Source organism: Haemaphysalis longicornis, unplaced genomic scaffold (assembly GCF_048455015.1).
Source record: "Haemaphysalis longicornis isolate Haplotype H1 unplaced genomic scaffold, Haemaphysalis longicornis Haplotype H1 scaffold_1, whole genome shotgun sequence".
Classification (NCBI taxonomy): Eukaryota; Metazoa; Arthropoda; class Arachnida; order Ixodida; family Ixodidae; genus Haemaphysalis; species Haemaphysalis longicornis.
The window spans coordinates 230,471,614-230,498,280 of record NW_027526203.1 but is presented as its reverse complement, the minus strand read 5'-3'; the positions used below and the strand labels follow the sequence as shown (position 1 = coordinate 230,498,280).

General features: G+C 48.4%; 1 pseudogene; it reads right to left on the bottom strand.

Moving 5' to 3' along the window:
• Positions 1-775: 775 nt before the first annotated feature.
• Positions 776-26,667, bottom strand: LOC144158110 (uncharacterized; annotated as a pseudogene).

Here is a 26,667-nt window from a genome sequence, read left to right as displayed (position 1 = left end):
ACGGAGGTTGTTCCTTCGGACGGTAGTTCAGAAGAGAGCGACGTGGTGGGAAAGCCTGCAGTCGAGGCAGCAAATGGTTTGCAGGGTTCAGTTGGGAGTCATGACGATCTCGCCACTGGGCAAGCCGATTCCGTCCTGCCACCAGCTCAGGTAGCTGACCTCGAGCAACGGCCAGCCGAGCTCGTAGAGATTCAGGTGTCTGGGGCGGCTGAGCCGTCTTTTGAGACAGGGCAGCCTAGTTGTAGTGTAGTTCTGGCAGTGAGGAAGGAGAACGGGAACACGCTTTGAGCTTCGCGTGCTGAGGCCGTCGCCGAAAGCGCGAGGGACGGCGAGGTAGTGACTGTTGGGAACTGCAAGGTACATGTCTAATTAGCTCGTTGTGCCCTTGTCACTCCCAGCTGATGCTCCCGACGATAGGCCAACATCGGCTGAGCTAGTTGAGGTTCCGGTGTCACCTGTGGCTGAGCCGAAGTCGGGAACCAACCAGCCTAGAGGTTTAGAACGCAAACGCGTTCCGGCGTTTGCTTGCCGAACGCGTTCGTAAAAAGGCGAGCAACGAGGAGATAGCAAAAACTTCCGCGGATACTTGCGGTGCGTGTTTCAGTGCGGGCGCGTCAAGGGGTAAAGCCGTGAGCTCGCATAGCGCCAAGGGAACGCCGCCTAGAAGCAGTGCGCGCCTAACGTATGAACGGTGGAAAATCCCGCTCGCTCCTCCACGCGCTCGACCTTTGTCGAACAAGACGACCGGTGTCATTTCACGCGGTCGCAGCAGCTTTCACAGAGCAGCCGCACCTAAAGTGCGGTACAAGAAGGGGAAAAACTCAGGGCATTGACGAGAGCTCAAATCGCAGCTCTCGGCGCGAGAAGTGGCCTGTAGACGCCTGACTTTCTCTATTGCATTGTTTTCCTGAAGCAGGTTTCGCCCTTTACAATTACATTTCTTTTCGTGTGGGACATTTCCAATCACGCGAAATGTCACCTTTCAAGTTTGTTCACTTGTCTAAAGTACTGCTGAGCTAAAATATAACTAGAGCAGATAGTTCTTAGCGTATTTTTTCGCAACTAAAGCCTGGTAGATCTTCAGTGTGGATTTGTCTTCGCACTTGCCGGCGATGCAGTTGTGTCTTCCTGTGTTGTTCTGTTGCTTGCATGACCAAGCCAGAGATGTTCTTGGGGAGCTACTACTCGTCCAGTGATCGGCCCTCTGAAGCTCCAGCACGGTGTCGTACAGCCCAGGCCTGGAGTCGAGCGTCTGCCGAGCACTTCACTTCGAAAGCATCCCTCCGGACAACGGTTGAAGACCCTTATCCATCGGGATCTCGGACCCCCGGCGGAGAAGCTGTTACGAATCGGCCAACGCGCCCTATTTTCCCGCATCACTCCACGGCTGGGCGGCGAATCCACCACGTGCGCCTTTCTGCCGTCAGGCGCCAGCGTGTCGGTGAATCATACTTTCGTGTCTCGACATGCCGGGCCAGACGCCTCGCTTTGCAACGCGCCTCCGGCGGTTGCCAACGGCGCGCCCAGGCATGCTTCACGGACGTGCGCCCCACAGCCGTCAGGTGCCAGCACGTCGGTGGGTCATACATTCACGCCTCGACATGCCCGGCCCAGTCGCCTCGCTTTCAACGCGCTTCAAACTTCGACGGTTGCCGGCCCGGCGAGGCATGCCTCAGCATATTTCAAGGACACTCTCTCCCCTCTCTCGGACTCAACGTGCGCCGAGGCTGCCGATGACTCACGAACTGTGGAAAGAGCGTTGTGTGTGTCTGTGACAGATGTGGATGTGTCGTTAAAGACAGGATAAAAAGGATGGTTATTCAGCGATGAAATTTTAAAAGCATAAAGTAAGTCCATGTACGTCCGTTGGTTCTCAAGGCTCCACTTATTACACTCGGCATACAGACTATCGACAGGGCTAGTGCGAAAATCACCCGACGCAAGCCGCAGCCCAAGGTGTAGCACTGGGTCAAGCATTCGCAACGCTGTTTTAGTCGCCGACCCATATACCACACTGCCATATTCTAAACGAGACCCAACCAACGCAGTATAGAGCCGTAGTAGGAGTTCTTTGTCGGAACCATACGATTGATGCGAGAGAACCTTAAGTATGTTCGTTGTTTTCAGACATTTATGTTTAAGTTTCTTGATGTGTGGAAGTAATGTGAGTTTCTGGTCAAACACAACACCTAAGAACTTGTGCTCCTTGTTCACAGGAAGCGACACGCCATTCAGAGTAATGTCTCGGTCCGGATGGACCCCGCGCCTCCTGGAGAACAAAACGCAGGAGCTTTTTGCAGGATTAAATTTAAACCCATTCTTGTCTGCCCAGCCGGCAAGCTTTTTGACACCAAGCTGAACTTGAAGTTCGCATATTGACATATTACATGATTTAAAAGATATTTGCACGTCGTCTACATACATAGAATAAGAGATTGTTGGTGGCAGTGCCTTTCCAAGAGAGTTCATCTTTACGATAAAGAGAGTGCAACTCAACACGCCACCTTGCGGAACGCCACTTTCTTGGACATGAACCTTTAAAAGTGCACAACCAACTCTTACTCTGAACGTTCTCTCCGACCAATAACTAACAAGGGTGTTCAACATATTACCCGAAACACCGAATGAGCTGAGGTCACTAAGGATCCCATAACGCCAAGCGGTGTCGTAGGCCTTCTCGAGGTCGAAAAAGACAGTTAAGCAGTACTGCTTATGCACGAAGGCATCCTTGATGTATGAGTCAAGTGCAACCAGTTGATCGTTTGTCGATCGCCCCACCCTAAAGCCTGCCTGGCAGCTCTCGAGAAGACCATTGTACTCGAGGAAGTACACGAGCCTGCGATTGATCATCTTCTCGAAGAGCTTGCACAGGCAGCTCGTCAGGGCAATAGGGCGGTAACTTGAGGGGGACGACGGGTCCTTTCCCTCTTTCAGGAAAGCTACAACTATAGCCTCCTTCCAAGACTTTGGAATGTGCCCCGAAAGCCAAATCTTGTTATATAGGTGTAAGAGTGTTAGAAGAGTGTTTGCGTGCAGGTGTTGTATCATTGTGTATGTGATGTTGTCTGGGCCTGGAGCTGAGGGTTTACACGTGCTCAAAGCAGCCCTCAGCTCATGCAGTGAAAACTCTGAGTTATAAGAAGATGATGACCTATTGTTATCTATTATAGGCTTCTTTTCGGCCGTTTGTTTGTGTGTCATGAAAGTGTTTGTGTAGTGTGCGGAACTGGAAACGCGTTGGAAGTGTTGTGCGAGTGTGTCAGCCTGGTCTTCGAGTGTGTCCCCTGTTGTGCTGACCAGAGGCAGGCTGTGTGTTTGTTGTCCTTTGAGTTTGCGTATTCTTGTTCATACTTTCCGTGTGTCTGTGTAGGAGTTTATTGATGTTATGAAGGAACGCCAACTCTCTCGTTTTGCCTCACGGTGCACACGTTTTCCTAACTCCTTGGCCTGTTTGAGCAAAATGAGGTTACCCGACGTGGGGGAACCGACGAAGGACACCCCACCCCTTGTTCTGGGCCTCTCGCGCCCGCCTACAGTCCTCATTCCACCACGGCCTCCGCTGGTTGCGGGGGGCACCAGAGGCGTGGGGAATGGACTTTTCGGCGGCGTCGAGGATGTGCGCCGTGAGCAGTTGGGTAGCTTCTTCAACGTGTAGGTGTCCTATGAATGTGTGGTGTAGTTTGGATGTCTCTGTAAATGTATTGCAGTTAGCCCTTGCTTCATTAAACCTTTTATGGGAAGATGGACTGCTCGGGCCTGTACCTATATACGTTAATGAAGTGGGGAAATGGTCACTACCATATGAGTCCGTGCCCACACCCCACTCAAGACATGGAAAGAGAATTGCAGAGCCAATAGCCAGGTCAAGGTGTGAGTATGTGTTGTGACCTATGTTATGGTATGTAGGCTGTTTATTGTTGAAAAGGCATGCTCCAGAGGATGTAAGAAACCTCTCTATCAGGCGACCCCGGGCATCCGTACGAGAAGAGCCCCAAAGATAATTGTGAGCATTAAGGTCGCCTGTTAGAATGTACGGTTCGGGCAGCTGGTCAACCAGCACCTCGAAGTCAGAGCTCAAAAGTGTAACATCAGGAGGAATGTATATGGAGCATACCGTTATCAATCTATTAAATATTATTAAGCGTATTGCTACAGCCTCAAGGACGGTGTTCAAGGTGACAGGGTGGCATGCTAAGGATTTGCGGGCGATTATGGCAACACCGCCAGAAGAATGTGTGCAGCCTTCCTTTCTTTCCTGTATACCAGGTAACTATTCAAGAAATTTGTGTGTTTAGAATTCAAATGTGTTTCCTGAACACACATTACACTTGGCTGATTGGTATGCAGGATCTCATACACGTCGTCAAGATTATTCAGAAGGCCTCTGCAGTTCCATTCTACTATGTTCTCTCTTCCCATTATGAAGTGTTTGGAGCTACTGGAATGTGTTGTTTATGTGTCGTCTTTCGGGGCTGTGACTCTCGTCTTTTTTGGCTTGTCGGGAGGCTTTGGCGTCGGGACGCGTTCCTTGCGGTGCACCGCAGACAAGAACGGACCGACGTCCATTTTATCTTCGGATGTCCTTGGAGCGCCTGAGGGATCAGGCTCCTTGGACCGCGAACCCTTTGGGGCGCGCTTTCCCTTGCCCGCAACCACCGAGGGATTCAGGAACGCCTCGGATGGCGCAGGCGGTGCGGTGGGGGTGGGAGCTGCCGCTGGCTCCCCCATGTCCATCTCCTCTGCGCCCTCGCCTGTGGCTTGGGACACTGGAGTGGAAGTGGAGGATGCAGCATCGCTTCCACCAGACGTGGTTGCCCCCACAGCCGCTGCTGGCCCAGCGAGCGGTGCGGAGGCGGGTTGGGCTGCCTGAGGCAACCCAGGGGGGGGGGCGGGGGCGGGACCAAGTCCGACTCGCGGTACTGGGTCCCCGCAGAAACCAGACGCCGCTCCGCCCCGCGGCGAGCTGCGTCGGCGTACCTCCCCAGAGGGAAAGAGGCGAACCTCTTCCGCGCCTCTGGGAAGGTGATGTTTTCAGTGACCTTGATGTTAATGATTTTCTTTTCTAATTGAAACTTTTCACAGCTGCGGGACCACGCTGCGGGCGGCCCCTGACAGTTTGCACAGGTGAAGGTAGTAGAGTCACAGTTTTCAGTTGGGTGGTCATGTGCGGCGCATTTCGCGCAGGTCGTTTTGCCGCGACAAGAAGTTGTAGCGTGCCCGAATCGCTGGCACTTGTAGCTGCGGCGCGGGTTAGGTATGTACGGACGTACACCACACCTAATGAAGCCAGCATTGATGTGCTCAGGAAGTTTTGATTTGTTGAATGTGAGGATTATATGCTTTGTGGGGATTTCCTTATTGTCTCGTCTGATGGTGATACGCCTCACTGCAGTTACACCCTGATCTTTCTGGCCTCCCAACAGATCAGCTTCGGTCTCATTCAACAAATCGGTCTCCGAGATCACGCCGTGAGAGCTGTTGAGGCTACGATGGGGAGTGACTCTGATGGCCAGATCTGCCATGCAGGTTTGCGAGAGGAGGTTAGTGGCTTGTTGCTGCGTCTTGACATTGACTAGGACTTCACCGGTACGGAGTTTCTTAGCATCGAACGATTTTCCGAGGATGCCTTCCATGAACTTAGTGATCAAGAATACGGACATGGAAGAAACAGGGTTTGTTTTGTCAACTGCCTCGATAACCAAGAATCGAGGATAGTTGTCAGGTTTCGGAATGTGGATTGTTGGAACGGATGGAAAGGAAACTTCGGTGCGGCCCCTTTTGGGGGGCCGATCACGTCTGGGGGGGGGGTGGGGTTTGAATTATTCATATGGCATAGGAAAAAGCCGGGAGACGGGGGTACTTTCTTCTTTGACCTTACCCTGGTAGTCAAAGAGGTCCCGGAGCTCCCTGCCTGTTAGACAGACAGGAAGCCCTTCCGCCGGAGCTTGACCTGGGCTCCGACGGCCACCGTTCGCGGTTTCTAACCCTCCACCTATAAACATATCGGCACGGTTGGATCCAGCTTATGTTTGGGGGCTCGGGGTCCGCGGTATCGCCAGTACCGTCACCAAGATTGCTCGAGGTGCCCCGTGCGGGGAGGCGCACAAAATAGAAAAATAGAAGCTAGTACCACAGTTTCTGTCTGTTGATTGAAAGTGCCAAAAACATCATATGCGTGCGTAGAGAGAAGAGAGAGAGAGAGAAGGATGTTTATTTGAAAAACAGAGAGGTTTGCCGGAATTTACAGACGCCTACATGCCTCTCTGCTGTGGGTTAAGGATGGGGGAAGAAAAGGCCCAAGGAAGAGCTGGGCAGGAACGAAAACGAAAAAAAACTGTCGTGTACTTGGCGCGGTAGCGGACTTTTGTTTAGAGCTTGGGCCACATAATTTACAATTTTGAAATTAGGCCAATTTCATCCAAATAAGAGAATAAACTCCGTAGAGCTTGGCGCTGCTTTGACGGATGAATCCATGGTCCTAAAATATTTCTGAGAGTAATTGGTCCCTGTTGTAGACGTTCCATGCTTTCGAGGAAGTGGAATCTCGGTTCCATGTAGGCCGCACATTCTAATAAAATGTGTTCAATTGTTTCGACGCAACCACAATTGTCGCAGCACGGATTTGGCGTCGCTCCAAGGCGAAATAGGTAGCTATTTGTGTAGGCACAGTTCAGGCGTAGACGATGGTACAACGTTTCCAGGTTACGAGGAAGCTGTGTCGGGAGTCTTGACTTTAATTCTGGGTCAATAGTGTGCAAAAAGCATCGAGTATTTTTAAGTTGCTCCATAGACGGCTTCTTTCAGTCACCGCAAAGTGGTGAGCCATGGCGGAAGCTTCTGTTTTCGTGAAATACACCTTGCGGTATTTTCGGTAAAGAAGGCCCTTACCGGCCGCTTCGTCGGCTTTTTGGTTGCCTTTGATGCCGCTGTGTCCAGATATCCACTGCATTTTAATGTTGTGTCCAGCAGAGCAGGCAAGATGTTGAAGGTAGGATATATCACAGGCTGCGATTTGGTGGGGGGGGGGGGAATCTACTTCTCCTACATAGAATTTGCAGAGCTGCCTTGGAGTCCGTGAAGATACTCCATTGGTGCGGCACATGGCGCAGGATGTAAACGATTGCCTCCTTCAGAGCGTAGAGCTCAGCCGCTGTCGAAGATGTTTGTCGCTCAAGACGAAATGAAAGCATTTCACCAGTTTGTGGTATGTATAGACCTGAAGAAGAGCTTTGCATGGTTGATGAACCATCGGTGAATATGAATGTTCTTGCTGAATGCGTTCTATACATGTAGTCTAAAACGATGTGGAGGATTTCTGACTGAGGCATAGTCTTCTTGGGGCCAATTCCTGGGATACCACATTCAATTTGTAGGGGAGCAAGGTTCCACGGCGGGAAATGCGGCGGAATTATTGGTGAGGGCTGGGTTGGAACCGACAGTGGTATGCTCTGAATGGTCTGGGCGAATCCGGAGCTGTTGCACCTGGAGGGGACACGACTTAGGAAATGATTTCTTGCGTGTAGACGATGTCTCAAGTGCACTCGGAGGGTCTCTTGTTGTCTAATAACTTCGAAAGGCAAACAACGTGCCTCTGCCACGGTTCCAACGCTCGAAGATCTTTTCGGAAGTCCAAGACAGGTGCGTAGATTGTTGTTTTCGGCTGCCTCAAGGCTTTTCTTGCTTGTCTCAGATATTTTATGCAGGATAGGGAGGCTGTAACGCAGCACTCCATCCACATAGCTCTTGTGCAGCATAACCATTGAATGGCAATCACTGCCCCATCGAGGACCCGCAAGACATTTAAAGACCTGAGCTGCCGAAGAAATGCGGCTCCGTATTCGTTTGACTTCGGGTGACCAGGTCAAGTTGAGGTCTATTAAAACTCCTAGAAATTTTTTAACTCGTACATACGAAAGTATGCGCCCGCCCAGTATCAATGGATAGCGATCCATATTTTTTCGTGTGAAAGCCATTGCCACGCTCTTATCTGGAGAAAGTTGAAGGCCGCGGGCTGCGAGGTAGTTAGAAATGTTGTACAGGGCTCTCTGTAATCGCTGCTGTGTACATCGTCGGGAACGAGAAGCACACCACACACAGATATCATCTGCGTACAGCGTGATCTTAACTCCACGCGGAAGGATTCTTTTGAGTGAAATGAGGGTCAGGTTGAACAGCAACGGACTTAGTACGGCACCTTGTGGTACACCTTTTTCCACGGCGTAATGCGAAGTTGAACCTTCCGGAGTGGTCATGAAAAGGTGTCGACCATCAAGGTAGTCCGCTATCCATGCGTATAACTTGCCCCCAAAGCCATGATCTTCAAGAGCGGCAAGAATTGCTGTGTGCAGGACTGAATCAAGCGCGGCCTTTATGTCCATGAAAATTGCAGTTGGCGTGCACCCAGAACTAAGTGATTGTTCAAGTGAGGACACTAGAGCAATTATATTGTCTATCGCTGATCTGTTCTGACGAAAACCATTCATTTCCTGGGGATAAGCCTTTCTGTTCTCGAGAAACCATGTCATCCTGTTATGTATCATATTTTCCATTAGCTTTCCGATACAGCTGAGCAAGGCGATAGGTCGGAACGATGCATAACTGGTTGGCGCTTTCCCAGGTTTTAAAAGCGGCACAATTTTTGCAAGCTTCCACTCGGCGGGAACTTTACCTTTTTGCCATGTGGAATTGTAGAATTCCAGTAGACGGAGTTTAGAGGGCCGAGATAGATGGGCTATGGCTTCGTAGCTGACGCCGTCATGGCCTGGTCTGGAGCGCTTGTTCGCATCAAAGATAGCCGAAGAAAGCTTTTCTATGGAAGATCAAGGGCTGGCTCCGACACTTTCGAGGTAATGGAGGAAGAGGCACATACGAATCGTTGGGGAGGCATTGTTGATGATGAAAGAAGCTTACAATACTCTTCGGCCACTTCTTTCAAAGATGCGCGCTCGTGCAGGGAGAGGGCAATGAACGGGTGAAGCTGCTGGGTGTATTTTCGCATTCCATTCACAATTCGCCATATGCGTGTCAGAGGCTGTCTGACGTTCAGCGTAGCGCAGAAGTTCCTCCAACGTTGCTGGCGCAGCTTGTTCAGGTGCCGTCTGACATGTATTTGCGCTCGCCGAGAAGCTCGCAGGTCCTCCATGGTTTTGGTACGCAACGCCTTCCTTTCCGCCCGCCTTCGTATGGCGCATAACCTCTGGTACTCTGGATCCTTTTTTGGCATGTCCTGGCGATGGGTTACGCAGCTCGTGGTGTCCCGCAAACAAGATGCAATCGAGTCAACAAGTTCGTCATCCCCAGTCACAGCTGTCACACGTCTACTCGAAGCACTCGTAAATGCATCCCAGTTCGTACATTTCACTTTCATAGAGCGAGAGGACTCCGAGACGTCGAGGGCGGTTATCAAAATAGGGTAATGGTCACTTCCCCTTGTTTCCACGTCAGTGGTCCATGTAAATCACCGAGAAAATGGAGCGGAGACGAATGATAGATCGATGCAGCTGGTGACGGTGGGGGACTTGAGGTATGTGATGCTTCCATCATTTAGTGGTTCAATACCGTAATAATTTAGCAAGACAGCAAGCTTCTGCCCTCTTGCGCTCGTGTGCGTGCTCCCCCACATTGCATTGTGTGCATTGAAATCCCCACAAATAATGTAGGGAGCGGACGTAATTTTTATGAGATTATCCAACCGCGACACGTACATTCCTATTACTTTTATTCGGCATTTACATTTAACAGATATTCCCAACTGAGGAGGCAGCGTTCGACATGCGATGGGGCCTAATTAATGAACGATGCAAATTGGTCAGATTCCGTTCAAGCTTCAAAGCATATACAGTAATCCCTCGTTATAACGAAGTCAGCAGGACGGCGGAAAATTTTGTTATAAGCGGTATTTCGATATAAGCAACCGCTCGAGAAGAGCTTACGCAATTGAGCTTTAATTGCACCACAACTGCAAGGAACCAAAACACAATGTATTCAGAGAAGAACAACTTTATTCGGGTGCAAAAAGGGAAGTGAGTTTTGGCTGTTGCATGTTTTTGTCGGGCACGAGCAACCCCATCTCCGATTTGACCAGCAATGCATGAGGCCGTGGTCGTCGTCCATAAAAGTGTCAGTGGCTGTGGCCAATTTATAGATAGGCGTGCGGGCGTCACGGAATGATACGCGAATTTCGCGCTGGAAACCGCCGCAAATGCCGTTGCTATATAGAGTCTAGGGTTGTGCTTGTTGCGCTCAATAAACGATTACCCGCTCACTCTGGGCACACAGTGCAATCATGAAAACTGACGGTTTTCGCTCTAGAGGCTTAGCATGATCACTGGGCAAATTTTCCTCGAGGTGTGCAGCCGTGAAGTTTGCAAAACAAGCGCTTTTCGGCGTTCCCTTGTCAACGACACTGCTAATACTACGGTTCGAGTGTCGGTGTTCGCACACCGTCGCGCCCACGCCATTGACCAATGTCTAGGAACAAAATTTAAGGACAGTACCACGCAGTTGGACCGTTTGTATAAAGTCGGTTGACGCAAATCGAGCACGAACTGACTCCAGAAAATCGCCCGGGGAACGACCAGCTTGCGTTGACCGGCCATGTTGACCGCCGGACTTGCCGATGGGTCGCCGGCAATGGGCGACGCCTCCGCTCGACACTTCGCTCTAAGCGGGTCAGGCTCTTCCAGTGCTTCGAGTAATGGGGCCTAAAAAGCATGCGTTTGGGTTGGGACCAGAAGAAATTTCGAATAAAGCGATATTTCGAATAAAGCGATCTCGTTATAACGAGGGAATACTGCATTTGACTCCAAAGCAAAGAGAAGTGAGGATGGTTCCAAAGCGCCTAAAAAAAAAAAATATGAAGCGCCCACACACAACACAAATATGTTCACGCGCTATATATCCATGAGGTCGCGGGTTCGATTCCAGGCCGTGGCGGCCGCTTTTCTGATGGAGGCGAAAAGCGAAAACGCCCGTGTGTACGTGATTTCGGCGCATATTAAAGATCCCTAGGTGGTAAAAATTAATCCGGAGCCCTCCACTACGGCGCGCATCATCGCGTGCGTTCCGTCGGCGCGTTAAATCAATCAATTATATATCCACGGCAGTGTACGGCGGGAGTATACACAAAAACGCTTCTTTGTTAGGTAACTTAGTCGAAATACTGCGTGATGTGCCCCAGCTAGCAAAAGATTCCGTGCCGACAGTGTTTCCGATGCCCCCCAGAATGTGTAGAAACCTTTACCCTTAGAGGATATCGAGGATAGAGCGCAGTGACACGATTCCATGGTTTAGCGGCTCGATCGTTCTTAATTCGCAAAAAACGTACTGGCATTAATTCATGCTTGGGTAACAAACTCTTCGTATTCGTAGGAGCCAATTGGGTAATCTGTTTTGTAGAGGACGAAAATGCGCCCTTAAAGGGACAATGAAGTGAATTTGTCATGCTCCCGTTTTTGCTTGCACTGCGTAGACTGGCTCAAATTAGCACACTTTTCATCGTTTATCCGGTTCACAAGTCGGTAATTATTTTACAAAGCGCGAAAGAAGAAAAACTACCATGCGCGGTTAGCGACGGCCGCACCAACTAAGGCTGTGACGTTGGGAGGAGGGGGCACCGTGATTGGACGATGCCCAAGGTTAGGAATCAAACAAGTTTCGGTTTCGGTTTCGGTTCTGTAAAACACAACCGATGGCGGTGTTAGATCGGCATTCTCAATATGTCAGTAATCATCGTACCGCGCTTCTGCCATGTTGTCGGCTGTAAAATGTATAAGATAAGCCTCCCAGGACGGCTTGGAATCGTTGCATTCACTAGCCGAGGCCTACGCAGTGCATGAACGCCCTCCGCGTCCGCGCAGACGCTCAAATGCCATGCGCTTTTCCCCCATATTTGGACCTTGCCTCACTCATGCCTGTATCGTAAAAAGCGTGTTCGCACCAGGCCAAGGGTCTGTTGATTCTGGCCTGTGCCCACTGCCCGCAAGCAGTCGGTGCTTATCAGCACGCCAACGAGACCTCGCTAGCGCGCCACTGCCAGCCTGCGCGCGTTCTGTGAACTAGTTCGTGGAGCAATGAACGTTGCGGCCCAAAAAAGGTGAACTCAGTATCGAAAACATCGGCGGAAAACGAAAAAGTTAACTTATAAAAAAAAAGCATGTACCCGCGGGGATTCAAACTTGTGACTTGCAAAACACTTGCGATGATATACCCAACGCTCCAGACCACTCGGCCACGGGCGAGCGCTGCCGTCCTTGGAAATGTAAGGTATATAATGTATAACCAGTTTACACTTTTATTTAGTTTTAGCATTCCAAGCAGCTTAGGTGACTATTTGTTGTTTTGCGCTCGTGCAGTAAGCATCCCCCAAGTTTCCACAATATCTCACGTCTAGCAATTGCATTTCTTAGACGGAAAAGCGTTCGCAGATGCGTAGTCGTGCTGCTGACCGCTGTGCTTGTTCGCCCAGCGCAAAAAAGTGCTTCCCGCACCCTAGTTTTACGCTGTACGGTAAAAATGTCAGTTGATTTTATTTCCTTTGTACCTACACTGTAAACGCAAACTAGCCGGAAATGGAGTTTTAATCAAGTAATGTGCCCTGAAAAGTACTTATAGCAAAAAATGTACTCCCTAGGCATGGTCTAAACAAGTGGACGAACCTCCATGGTAGTACCGTTGCCCATCCGTGTAGCAAAAGGGAGGATTTAGATCGACATAACACCATTTGTGAGATGGCGTTCGGTCCCTTGTAAACAACCACGTCCACAATAAACTCCCCATCTGGGGTAATCATCTCAAGCGGGCGGTCGCCATGTTAGTCTTGTGTTGTTTCCGTGTGTCAGCACTTCAACCGTGTACTAATGCTAATTAGAACGAGAAAGCAGGACGCGACGGTTGCATGCAGCTACAAAACCGATACCGTACGTATACTTGTATAGATGCTTCAGCCAGCGCGATCACAAGCAGACAGCGCGGCCGTGTTGTTTCAATCTGTTTATTTTGGCGGTAGGTGTTGTCAAACTCTGCTGCTAACAAAGAGACAGTTCTCGCCGTTGCGAACAATTGCAATGTTCATCTGCTTCGCTTGCTTGCGCATATATAGACAATTTAAATTCTAGTGCCAGCGCGCCAACGCACCCGACTGCAGCGACTCAACTTGCCCTGGCGGCACGACTTGCTGCCCGGATGTAAACAACCTCCGTGCAGCGCGGCCGGTGACTTGGTGCGGCCGGAGCTTCAAGCGCCTCGCCTTGGGCCATCATTTTTTCTTATTTGAGAAGGACTAGTAGTGCCATTTGGTGGAAAGATTTTTATGTGCCCCTGTCACACGACGAACGGCCGCTAACATTTGGATACGGCGACAGCTGTGGACAGCTCGCTGGTTAGTGCTCTTTCATTAGTCGATGCGTTTGTCAAACGTTTGGATAGGGTTAACTGCGAAGTACCCGTGCCGCACACAGCACGCACACGCACGGGCAAAGAAAAAAGCGCACACTCTTTTTGTTGTACTTGTTTGTAGCTTTTGGGGTATCCATTCGCATTCTTTTGTAGGCCGGTTTGTAACAGGGCATTCGGGATGAAATCGTTTGTCGCGCGCGGCGTCGTTTCAAAGCAACGTGACGGTTACTCAGGTAGCCGAATCGCCTCCGACAGCGGTGCATCGTCGGGCCCGGTCGGTGAATATTGTGGGACTCTGTCTCTCATATGCATCGAACTGCTCGTGTTCTTTTTAGTTAACTGCTCTACTTTGTAATATCTATTTGTTAACGCTCCTGATGGCTTGCCTGTCCAAATATAAGTCTTTGTGTTGTTTTCGTTCAAGGCTCTGACTCATTCTTAGCGCTCTGGTCGGCGAAAGCCGCAGATCAGACGGCCACCCCCTTCGAAAACTGTGCCCTGTAGATTCGGTGGGGTTGTTTGCTCGCTTGAGTCGACTCTTCACATCTAACAGCGTACCCTATTAAGGAAACGGTGACATGCGTAAAAGATGCTATGAGCCTATCGAACGATTAAATGCATATAGTGTGGACCACGACGGCGACGTGGTTCGAAACCGAAATGTTTTTATTCCCTTTCGGATGATAATGAGGGGTCTGTATACAATCGGGGCCCGTCAGTCGCCAGCTAAGGCCACGTAATTAAAAACACAAATTCATGCCCTTATGGAAGAGAACATAGTTTGCCGTAGCATGACACAAGTCTGCCGGGCATAAAAAAGGATATCATTTTTTTTACAAGAACAATGCACACACTCTTCTTTTGTTGGTAATAAATTTGTCATAATCAATAGTAAGACCATACACAAAAATTACTCGATTCATCTGACACTCGATTTTGACACGGAGCTTGCAGCTCCAAAAAGTGCACTGTGGTTTTGCGTGACGGAAACTTCTACAATCACGGTAAATTAACTAAGGCAGGTGTGTGTGGCATGCAGCGTTGGTAAGTTTGCGAGAATAGCGTTTCCATTTTAGCTGTTTTTTTTTGTTGTTGTTGCCGTGCAATCACAAGTAATTTGGTGCCATGAACGAGGTTTACGTTAGCTAACAAGGCTGTAGTAACGGTTGCGGCTACAAATGACCTAATGCACCAATCACGCTTGTCAACTCGGTGACACAGAATATTAAGGTGTCAGAATGCCGATGACTGAGTCGCCTAGTTTATTACTACTGTAAAAAAAAGAAAGTGTTTTCTGACCCAGTGAAGGACTTTCCTGTATGACTAGCTGTGTTATGACAAATGACCATACTTGATGAGACAAGCCGTAACAAATTAGCTTTGGATGTAACACCAGGAGGGAAATAGGTGGAGGTATCTGCAAGTATAACTGAAACAGTGGGTGCCTGTCCGGCATGAATTCATTATTTGCTGACACGATTTTCTTCTGCAGATCCTGATACATGATCGAGTTGAATGACTTCATAGATCTTAAGGCAGGATAGGCTGTGCTGTACAAGGCAAGGCTGCATTCGGAAACCAAGTTGGCCCCTCCAGCAGAAGTGAGTATTGCCACGGCTTGCAACAGCCGTCCAGCTCGCAAAAGCTCCACTTTTTCTATGAAAGTGAGCCACCATGGTAGGGGAGAGGCAGTGTAATGGTTTGCATCTTTAACTGTGTGCCCACTCACTTGAATAGATGCAAGCTGGCATCTTAAAGCAAGAAACAGCAGTTAACAAAATCGTGCAATACCAAAGTGTTTTTCAGTCAAAAACAAAAACTAATCTATCAACCTACAGAGACTTGCATTTTATCTTCACTGTCATTTAAAGTTGTGCTCGAGTATATTGTGCGGAAGTAATATCTTTTTTATTGCTTCAAAAGCCACGACGGTTAATGTACTGGCACTTGGTTTTATGAAGCCTTTGCATTCCTAATTTAGGTACTGGAATTCGCAGGGAACCTGGCCTTACAATTTTATTACTGTACCGAATTATTAAGTTCATTTAACCATAGTGTCTGTTTTGAATTTTACGTGTGGGGCATTTTTTTTCTTTTTTGCTTTTTCAGGCAGATGTTCCTCTGACTCCCTGTCTGCATTCCGTGAACGGGGAAGTTAGCCTCCACATCGATGGCCAGCGTGTCTTGACTGCATCATCTTTACTGGGAGGACTGTGTAGTCTGTTTGCATGGTTCTGGGTTTTCAACATTCAATATCCCAAGAAGGCACACAGAGCTCTAACGTTTGTGGAACATGCCTTTTTGGACCTTGCCTGCATGTCAAACCACGTGTGAAGAATTTAGAACTAATTAACTTTTATCGCATCAATATCGCTCACTAATATTTGTTTTCAATCCTGTAATCATTGGATAGTAGTCAAAAAGAATTCCGTATTATATTTCTGACTTTTTCTTTTTTCCTTTTTTACTGAAAAGGGGATATTTGATGGGCCGTTCTGTATGCTCATAATACAGCTATCTTTCAGTGAAGCAATAATATTAACAAACTAATTTAACTTGAAACAATTATCTAAATAATATTGGCAACTGGTGCGAAATGAATCAACTAAAAATTATCCGAAAAACACGAATTTCATGGCTTTTTGTTCTCACTCTAAAGAAGCTGTCGCGATACCACCCATTCTGTTCTATATCATTGCAATTAACCCGTCAGACTCGGTCACTTTTCTTGGCGCATTTGTGTCTTTATCAAAACGCACTGGTATTTTCCGCAGCATATTTTTCGTTCTTTATATTACTCATTTATCCATAGCCATCTCACTGCAGTCTGTCTCCTACATCATTTATCTCTTGTGCCTTTACCACCTACAAAATGCTTGTTACCTTTCAATATCAAATCGTTGCACAGCTCTCGCTTATTTCACGACAAATTGAAAAATTGTTTTGTTGTTGTAAACCACTGCAACCATTTTTTCTTCACTTTGTGTACTTAGTACTGATGTGTACTGATAAGTTCTGATAAATACTGACGGGTTCTCGATCCTCTAGTATTATATAATGATTTCATTTACCATGCCGTTGTGTTTGTGCCTATCTGTTTTTCAGGTATTTCCAGTTCTGGTATTATTATTGTTTCTACAATTTGTTCAACTAGCAGACAGCTCTCGCTCATTTCACCACCTACTGAATTTTTTTTTTGTTGTTGTAAACCACTGCAGCCATTTTTTTCACTGTGTACTGAGCGCTGATGCGTACTGATAAGTTCTCATAAGTACTGACGCGTTCTCGATCCTCTAGTATTCTATAATGATTTCACTTACCATGCGGTTGTGTTTGTGCGTATCTTTGTTTTTCGCGTATTTCCAGTTCTTGTAGTAATATTGTTTCTACGTTTTGTTCAACTAGCATCGTATTGCTGTCTTCAATTCCTAACTGGCGTGTTATTTAGCAATGTACCATTTGTGATTTCTAATATGAGGTCGCCATAAGTATTTATTTCGGAACCTCCTTGTGTACACCATGTACCATGTAAACTTGTCTGCGATAGTTCGTTTGAAATAAACCTGAAATCGAGAAAAACCGTGTGAAATCAGTACTCCCGCAGAGAACTAGAACTTCTCCCTTGTGGCCTTGAAAACCTCCTTTCGGAAGGCCTACAAAACTCCCCAAGATTTCGTCAAACTCCATTCAAAAGAAGTAAATGCTTCCCTTGAACCTCCTAAAAATGCCCCTAAACTAACATAAGTACTTCCAAAGGGAGCCATAATAGGCTCCTATTCAACCGCCTAAAAATTTCATAAACATCACTTAAAAACGCCCTTCAGGATGTAAAGAATACTCCATTTTGACCTCCTTAAATTCTCCCGAACATTTCTTAACACTCCCTAAATACCTCCTTTCTATAACCTAAAAACTCCCTGTTTTGAGGAGGTAAACAAAACCTCCCTGTTCCATGTAGTAAAAAAACTCCTACAAGGAGGACCACTAGAGGACAGGCGAAAAAGAACCTCTATGGAGTATATGGGAGGAAAAAAAGTTTAGAGTGTATATTGACGTCGCTGGCTCTTCTACCGCCTTCAAGAGGCCTTATATTTTCCTACTGGCGTACCAGTCAGCGAAGCGTCGTATGTGCGCTTGTGCAGCGCTTGTGTGAGGCGACCTTGACTTGGAGCTAGATACAGTGTACAAACTAACCAAGTAAAGAAAGGCACATTCTTCCATTCACTGAACTAACCAAGTAAAGAAAGGCACATTCTTCCATTCACAAACGTGTCCTGGCTTCGTTTCAACTGAGCGTACGAATTGCGACGACGCGTCGGCGGCCGGCGGACGAAACGCTGGGCCGACTGACTCTGTCTGAAGGCCGGGGTGCCGTGCTGTAGCGCAGCCAATTGCGAGCTCGGCTCCTCCCGACGTCACATGAAAACGCCGCAGAAAATGGGCGAGCGTAAAGAGAGGAGGACAGCATTTTCGAATTAATTTTTCTAGTAAATAAAATCGCGTAAACGCCCCCAGAGTGGTCGAAACGTGGCCTGGGGACTCCGGACTACAATTTGCGCTAGTAATCCCGCAATGTTTACATATCACTTCAGTGTCCCTTTAAAATCGGCTGAAAGCGCCCATACCTACGAATGCAGCACAGCGAAGCGCCGTCCGCTGCACTGCTCCCCACGCCGACACTGGCCGGCCGCGCTCCCACAGAACAGGTAGGATTTTAGAGAAGCAAAGGTCTAGCTTAGAGTTCCTGTATATAGCTCCCGCAGGGAGCTAAGAGTTGCGCGACCGACCGCCATCTTTGTTATCCGTATTGCTGCGGGAAAGCCGCCCGTCGCGAGTGAAGGAACCTCGCCGCCACACTTCCGAAGGCGGCCGACGCGCGGTGGGGGCGCTTCGGTCGGCGGCGAGTCGCTCACGCTTCTGCTGCTTCTGTTCCTGGGCGGGACACGCCCCACGGCCGTGGCCCAACTAAATCTGTCTGTTGTCGCGGCCGTTGCTGCTTCAAATTCCACTTCGCCCACTAGCTGCGCGCCCCTGCCGGTTGAAAGCAACTTGCCCCGCTGGAACGCCGGCCTGAGCACATAATTATTGTTTAGCTTGAAAGCCATTCCAAGCAACATTGTCGCGTCGGCGGCCCTCGTTGACCAGCTGGTCATAGTTCTTCTTGCGGAACAATAATAATAGATCTTAGCCTGGTAGAACATGAAGTCTTTCTCTCTGCATTCACCATTTGTATTTCACGCCTAATTAGGCGCCTATCCCCCCTTGCCGGTTTAGGCGTGCACGGGATGGGGGAGAAGGGAGGGGAATGCAAGCACAGCATCTTAATGCCGCTTTCGATGAAATACCCGTTATGGTGGTGGGAGATTCAAACGTGTTAGTCTCATGGCTCAATGCGCCCAGTCAGCTGTCCTCCGCAATCGAGGCCTACGATTGAGCAGCGAAAGGGTCACCCACGTGTGTGTCCACTGGCCGAAGAAACGAGTCGGGACTCGTATCTTAAAGCGGTGCTGCACAGTTTAGAACACGGGCTACGCATAGAGGGACAGCTGAGACCATTTTCTACAGAGCTGACGTAGGTGAAAGGTGTCCTCTTGAAAGGATGTAAAGTGGTAATCCCCAAGAGTTTCAGGAGAGATACATTAAAAAAAATTCACCAAGGACACATGGGCATCAACAAATGCAAAGAAAGGGCAAGGCGGCTTGTATTTTGGCCGGGCATTGACGCCGACCACGGAGACGCCGACATTGCTACATTCGTGCAGAAATGTGCATTGTGCAAGAAGTACGCTTATGCGCAGCCGCAAGAACCCTTAATGATGCGCCTAGTGCCCAAGATGCCGTGGCAAAAAGTTGGCATCGATATCTTTGAATACGGTGGACGGTCGTACCGCAGCGTATACGACGCGCTGTCAAATTTTAAGTGCGAATGCACTTTATAAGCGACCCCAAACCTTCCACCGCCGCCGGCGGCGGCGGCGGCGTCCGCAGTCCTCCTCTCCCTAGCAACGGCGTGGAGCGGAGAGGAGCGTATGACGTCACAGCGCGCCTCCTCTCCCCAGCAGCTGCCGCGCGCCTCTCTCTCCACCGTGACGTCACACTCTCTCCTCTCCCCCTCGCTCGGCTGCAGCTGCCGTGCGCCGCTGTCCCTCTCCCCTTGCGCTCGCCTCCTCTCTCAGCCACCTGGCTCGGCGCGCTCGGCGCGGCGTACCCCCCTATATATGCAGCGATAAACTGCCAGACCTCCGTGGGTCGGCTCGCGCGCGCTCACGGGCGAATGCCAACGGATTTTAACTTTACTCCCCCTCATAGCATCACCCCGTGCATTCGCACTTAACCATGTTCACCCTCGAGGAAATGCTTGGGAGTTTTTTTTTTTCTGAAGGGGAGCAGTTGCGTGACATATCGGCGAGCTCTGTCATTCAGGCAACCAGCGCCATATTTTCTAGGTAACGCATTCGACTGGAAGTCCTGACAGATAATGTCCCACAATTTTCGTGTCATGAGTTCAGGCCAGTGTTGTACGGAACGGCGTTACAAGGAACGGCGTTCCTGGAACTAGTTCCTTTTTGGAGGAACGAAGGAACGCGACCGTTCCATTAAGGGTCGGTGGAACTGTAACGGTAACTCGTTACGTTTCTGAAGGAACGGCAGGAACGGCGTTCCTGCCGTTACATCGCTAGGATTTGGCTGTTTTTGATGCCAAGGCTCGAGTACAAAAATCCACAAAGCGCTATTGCGTTTCTCTTCCTATAAGATGGTCAGTTTGCCCCCCCCCCCCTTCAGCCGTACGTGCTTCCTCGAAAGTGAAATGCAGAAGAATAACCACGCAGCAGGCCACAACTTGTGCTTGCTTTCATGCTGGTTGCTTACGCGGGGTTCGACGGGTGAATAGCGTAGCTGCGAGAATGCTTTTCACCCTTCATCGTTTGTCTGGGGAGGCCAGAATGCGCGTCTGGCCGATAGAATTGTTCCTTGGCGGGGTAAGAATAGATAGTTTTAGCAGTCCGTCCGTTCTGTCGTATGCGTTGTTACTGGGTTGACCGGGACCCGGCTGGGCACTTGGGCATTCGTCGCGGTAGGGGGATTAGTTCCGCGGGCCTGCCTTCGCCATGTCCGTGCCGACGCACCCTTCCTACTCGCTCTTCCGCGCGCTCAGGAGCAGACCGGTTAAGGTCAACCCGGTAACGACGTAGCCAACGAAACGGACGGACTGCTAAACGGTATCCGGACATTTAGGTATCGGACATTTCGGTCCAGGACGTTTCGGTGTGGACATTTCTGTGCACGGACATTTTGGTGCACGACGTCTTGGCCCAGACATTTTGAGTGAGGGGATGTCCCAGGCATTCTTTGAACATTTTAGCTTTAATATTGTAATTTCGTGACTTGATATGATTTTACGTTCGAGACTTGTGCTTGCGCCGCCGTTCGTGGAAACGAACGCTAAACCCTGGCGGAGCATTGCCACGTGAAACCCAATTTCTGTAGCAGATGGTAAAAATCAACGTTGTTAATTTGGATCCGGGCAACCATTTTTTGTTATTTTAACATTCATGTGAACAACCCTAATACTTTAAGTGTTACCAAAGCGCTTCTTTCACTTCACCCAACGGTGCAAGGCGCTGCTGCTTTTAGTCTATTGCTCCACCCCCCCCACCCCCCCCCCCCAGCAAAACTTCCGCGAAAAAACAACAACAGGAAAACGAGGTCGATTAAGAGCGTGTGCATTTCGATTTAGTTATTCTCTCAATCAATCTCGCCTTCGTTGCATTCGGTGTCAGTTATACCTAAAACTAACAAACCAACGATCGCACTTACGGTGGCGTTACTTAGGGGAGGGGAAAGCTGAGCCCCGCCGGCAATCATCCCCCGAAGTAGATTGAGAGGGGTGTCACTTGTGCTTCACCATTGCGTCCACTGGACTTCGAAACGACTGTTGCCGCTCTCGTCACACTAGCCTATTCTTTTCTTTTCTTTTTTTTTTGTTCCTGATAATAGGAGGAAGCGATGTGTCCATGATATGCGCGGGTGTCCATGATATGCGCGACTTGATGAGTCAAATCCCAAGGGGGCGACTGAAGGCGCAAAAAGAGCGATTCCTGGAGTGGGGGCGCCGTCGATATGACCACGACGCGCGGAAGGGCGTAGCCAGCAAACGATAGGGGCCATTGTGTTCTCGGCGGCTTTTTGGGTGGCTTTTTCTGTCACATTATAGAGGTTTCGTGCGCCCATGGTGAATGTAAAGCTTTTTCTCTGTTTTAAACGCGAAGTGTGCTATGTCATTGTTCTGAATGTATCACCCAATTCCTGCAAAAGCCTCCAGTAAAAGGCTAGCAGTATGTTCTAAATAAAAAAATCACTGCGGTTACGCTTCGGAGACCGTGAACTCCACCACGCCAGTAGGATTTTCAGGGAAAACCGAAAATAATATGGCTGAAAAAGAAATCTGGTCGAGATTCGAGAGTAGAGGAGGGAGGTGGGAGGGGGGGGGGGGCGCTAGAACAAAGAATTAAAAGGTGGTAAATGTAGGCTTGTAAACATTAAACGAAGGTTGGTTGTCCCGAACACAATGGGTGGAATTTGTATGCACAACCGGTACGCGCTTAATCAGCATTTAGGACATTAGAACCTGGGGCTCTTTTCCAAAAGGCCCGTTTTTCCTCCCCGACAATGTCCTAGACCAGTGTTCGCGAATTCATTTTAGCAAGGCAGCCCAGCCCTTGTAATACTCTTCATAAGGTTTTCTTCATTCTGGGGGGCTAGCTAATGTTTGTTACTTTTTGGATATTGAGAGTGTGCATGTAATTTATGTAATTTGAGGGTGTGTAATTTAAAAAAATACAAAAGAGGTGATCGTAAACACGGGTAATTGTCTTAGCTAAAAAAGAGCAAATATAAATTAACAACCTGTCATAAATGAAAAAATAAACACTTGCTAAAGAATTCAATCGGCTGCATAACAGGTGTCCCCAGGAAGAGGTATTAAAAAATATATATACACGTAGAATTTCTAAAAATACCTGGCAAAGATCGAACATGACATCAATCAAAAAAATAAATTGACGGCTCCAGATTGTTGTCCATGACCCACGTTAAGCGGAAATAAAAATATAACGGCTGTCGCAAACTGGCAAGCACCGGATAATTTGGTCGCCGAAATGTCCGTACACCGAAATGTGCGTGCATCGAGACGCCCGTACACCGATATGTCCGTACACCGATATGTCCGTACACCCACATTTCCGCACCGAAATATCCGGCACCGAAATGTCCTCGAGCCGTCTGGAGTTTGTCCGGTGCTCCCTGAAAAAATTCGCCTAGGCGCGTTTCTTTTGATTATCTTTATCTCCAGATAATCTGCTGCCGGTGGTGTTAATATTCGTATAATATATGTAGTTCGATGTGAGTTTTAAATGCCTCACTTAATTTCGACCCAGGATTATCCTACACTATATTTTAATTTAAAAACCTAATCGTAACGTTAATGTAACGACACGTTCCAATTTTCGAAGTGGAACTGGAACGCGTTCCTTTCGCAATAAAGGAACTTGTAACGGGAACTCGTTTCAAAATTGGCAAGGAACGAGGAACGAGCTTTCGTTCCTATTTTGGAGGAACGTGTACAACACTGGTTCAGGCCCTTTTTCAGGGCATACGACTTTAGACACATCACATCCAGTCCAGGATATCCGCAATTCAATGGTTTGGCTGAGAAAGGCGTTCAGGTTATCAAGAGAATCCTGAAAAAAAAACACTCACGAAGCAAAGCAAGATTTCTGGCTCGGTCTTCTTCCTGACAGGACAACGTCACTAGAGTGCAGCATGGCACCAGCGGAGATATTGCAAGGCAGACGACTGCGGAACACCCTGCCGTACATGGGGACCGGACCGGACCGGACCACTACATCGTGAAGCGCTCCTAGACCAACCGCCCTGGAAGACTTCTGGTACCGCTCTAAACAGGGGCCATGGTTTGTCTGCGTTACAAGGGGGCCTGGGCGAAGAAAGCTTAAGTCCTGAGGCCTTCCGGGCATTCAAGGTCCTACGGCGTCACGACAGAAGGGTGGCAGCTGCGACGGAATCGTCGACATTCGCTGTTAACCAGCGCGGCCTTCAGCAGAGACCTTCCCGAAAGCGGTGAGGACGAAGCGCCGTCTGCTACGGCGCATGAGGTTTCAGTCGCCTTGCCGGATACATGCCCGCGGCTCCGAACCCGGGCACAACAGCTACACAAGTTCCAAGAAGACCGCAGCGACAACGCAAAGCACCGAAACTTCTGACTTACAACGAGAGTTTTTATCAAATGCCGTGAATGAGTGCTTAACATTTTGTAAGCATTTCAATCGTGTTAACGTGCCAATTGTTTTATACACCAAGGAGGATGTATCATATCTTGCGCAGCATTTGCCTCGTGTCAAACCAGCCCCTTTATGATACGATAGTGTAGCGAGGGTACGCACCCTTTATTGTCACTCTCCGTATATAAAGACTGCTACAATAAAGATGCGGCCTTCTACCCATCGCACCCCTGCGTCACGCCTCATTCGATCGCGCTGGCGATACATAGAGGTCGAAGCCCTCAAGGTGTTAAATCGCTATGGGACGGACTTATGTCGCTCGCTTGGAGGAAGAAGAGCGGAAATTTAAGAAGCGTCAGCCAGAACACAAGCTTGAATGGGCACGAAAACCACGGAAAGCCGCTGCCGCTGCCGTTGCCGCCTTAAATTCCAGCTGGCCGTGTAGCTGCGAATCCCTCCCGGATGAGCAGAAACTGGCCCGCTTGGAACGCCGACGTTGGCCGATATCATTCGTTCAGCTTAAAGAGCTTTCAGAGCGACATTTTTGGCAGTATCTTTCAGTTCTAAGCACCCGCTCTTGGCCGGTTGCCGGTTTATGCGAGCACGGGTTGGAAGAAGAGGGTGGGGGGAAGGGAACGCGCAGATATAGGTTTGATACCCTTACTGATGACATGTGCGTTGTGTTGGCGTTAGGTTCAACGTGGCCGTCAAACAGCCCAATGCGACCGGTCCGGTGTCATCGGTGGTAGACTGGAATTGGGTCGGTGTGCTACACAGACGGTATGATGCCTACCACGCGGGAAGGAAAAATACAGTTCTACGTTCATCCGGAAGGATAAAGGTCGAGTCTGTTCGAAATTTCCCTCAGGTAAGCTCAGTCGTAAATTACAAACAATCGTGTTTTGTTTCGTGCACTCCGTGGAAGGGCGTGCTGCTTTACAGGTCATCCTTGGACACCAGTACAGAGCAAACACATAAACATGATGCGCAAGGCGACATACCCACAAACACATGCCCAGCGAGAGATACACAAGAAGTAGATAGCGATACAGATACCTCTCCAACGAAACGCCGACGGCGGAGCCGTACCCGCACACTCATTGACGAAAGAGCACAGATACTTTTTTTCATTTCGTTTCTTGTACCATCACGGGTTTACAGCATTGCAGAGGGGAGCGGGCACTGACGAACAGTGTACAAGATACAAAAACACATGAATAAGGCATAGCAACATTTTCAAACAAGATGCAACTAACTTTAAAATGCAACTGTAAACAGTAACATAATTCAATAAAAAGCAAGTAACAAAAGTAAGCTTGTTATACTGTCAATGCAAAATAGATTATCCAGCGCTCTTTTAAAACTGCAAGGATCGGCAATGGATGCAAGTGATTGTGGGAGGTGATTCCATTTCTAACACGTGTTAGGCAAGAATGAATGAAAATACGTTGACGTCCGGCATCGAGGTACGGCAACTTTCTGCGCATGGTCAGTACGATTTGACACATAAGATGGTGGGGTTATCAAAAGTGAACGAAGAAGGGAGTTGTTATGATAAATTTTGTGGAAAAGTACCAGGCGCGATATCTTACGGCGAGTAGCGAGCAGTGAAACAGCAAGAATCGATTTCATGTTTGTAACGCTAGCGGCTCTGCGATAATCAGATAATATAAACCTTACGGCACGATTTCGGATCCTCTTGAGTTCGCTAACTAGGGTGGTATTGCCAGGGTCCCATATAGATAAAGCATATTCCAAATGTGGACGAACGTAGGTAGTGTAAAGCAGCTTTTTTAGATCCACAGGGGCTCTGAAAAAATTTCTTCTCAGGAATCCGAAGACTCTGTTTGCTTTACATGTAACAGACGTGATATGATGTTTCCATGATAGGTTGTTAGATATATTGACACCAAGGTACTTGTAGGAAGGGACGCAATCGAGCGTGGTTGTGTTAAGTAGGTAACTTGGACATGCGGCGTTGTTACGAGACACGCGCAGAGACTTACACTTGGAGACATTTAATTCCAGTTGCCATAACTTACACCAGTGAAGTAATTTGGTTAGATCTTCTTGGATAATAGCGACATCATCATCATCATTGTTTATTGGGCGAGAAACTACACAATCATCCGCGAATAGGCATATTTTTGATTAGATGCTATTAGGTAAGTCGTTAATGTAAATTAGGAACTGTAAAGGCCCCAGGACAGTCCCTTGTGGGACACCGGAAAGTACTGGTGTAGTAGAAGAATAGAAATTATTGGCTGATACAAATTGCGCATGGTTAGTAAGAAAGCCACGAATCCAAACAAGCACATATGAGTTAATGTTTAATAGGCTGAGTTTGTGTAAGAGCAAGGAGTGAGATACTTTATTAAAGGCTTTGCTGAAATCAAGTAAGACGCAGTCAGTTATTATTCCGGAGTCGAGAGATATGTGCAAATTATTGGTAAATATTAGTAGCTGGGTTTCGCAGGAGAATTGTTTCCGGAAGCCATGTTGAGCAGGTGTAAAAAATTATGTTCTTGAAGAAACTTGATAGAGTGGCGATGATATGTTCCAAAAGTTTGCATGGCACAGATGTAAGCGAGATGGGACGAAAGTTAAGTGGATCATGCATTGCCCCCGACTTATGCACTGGGACCACCTTGTTTATTAATCAGTAGTTAGGAAGCTCAGCCGTAAGAAGTGACTGCGTAAATATTCGTTCAAGAATGATAGCAGAATACTCGGCCGTATTTTTCAAGAATTTTGTGGTGATGCCATCACAGCCACAAGCAGATGAAATCTTCAGTTTGTCGATGATATACCGTATTCCTTCTGAGCTAACAACTATTATATCTACTAAGGGAAACTTTGATGGCTCTGAGGGAATTGTTTTATTTGTACTGGGTGGTTCAGAGAAGGTTTTAGCGAAGGTACGGTTAAGTAAAGATGCACATTCATTATCCGGGACTACATTGCCTTGAAACAT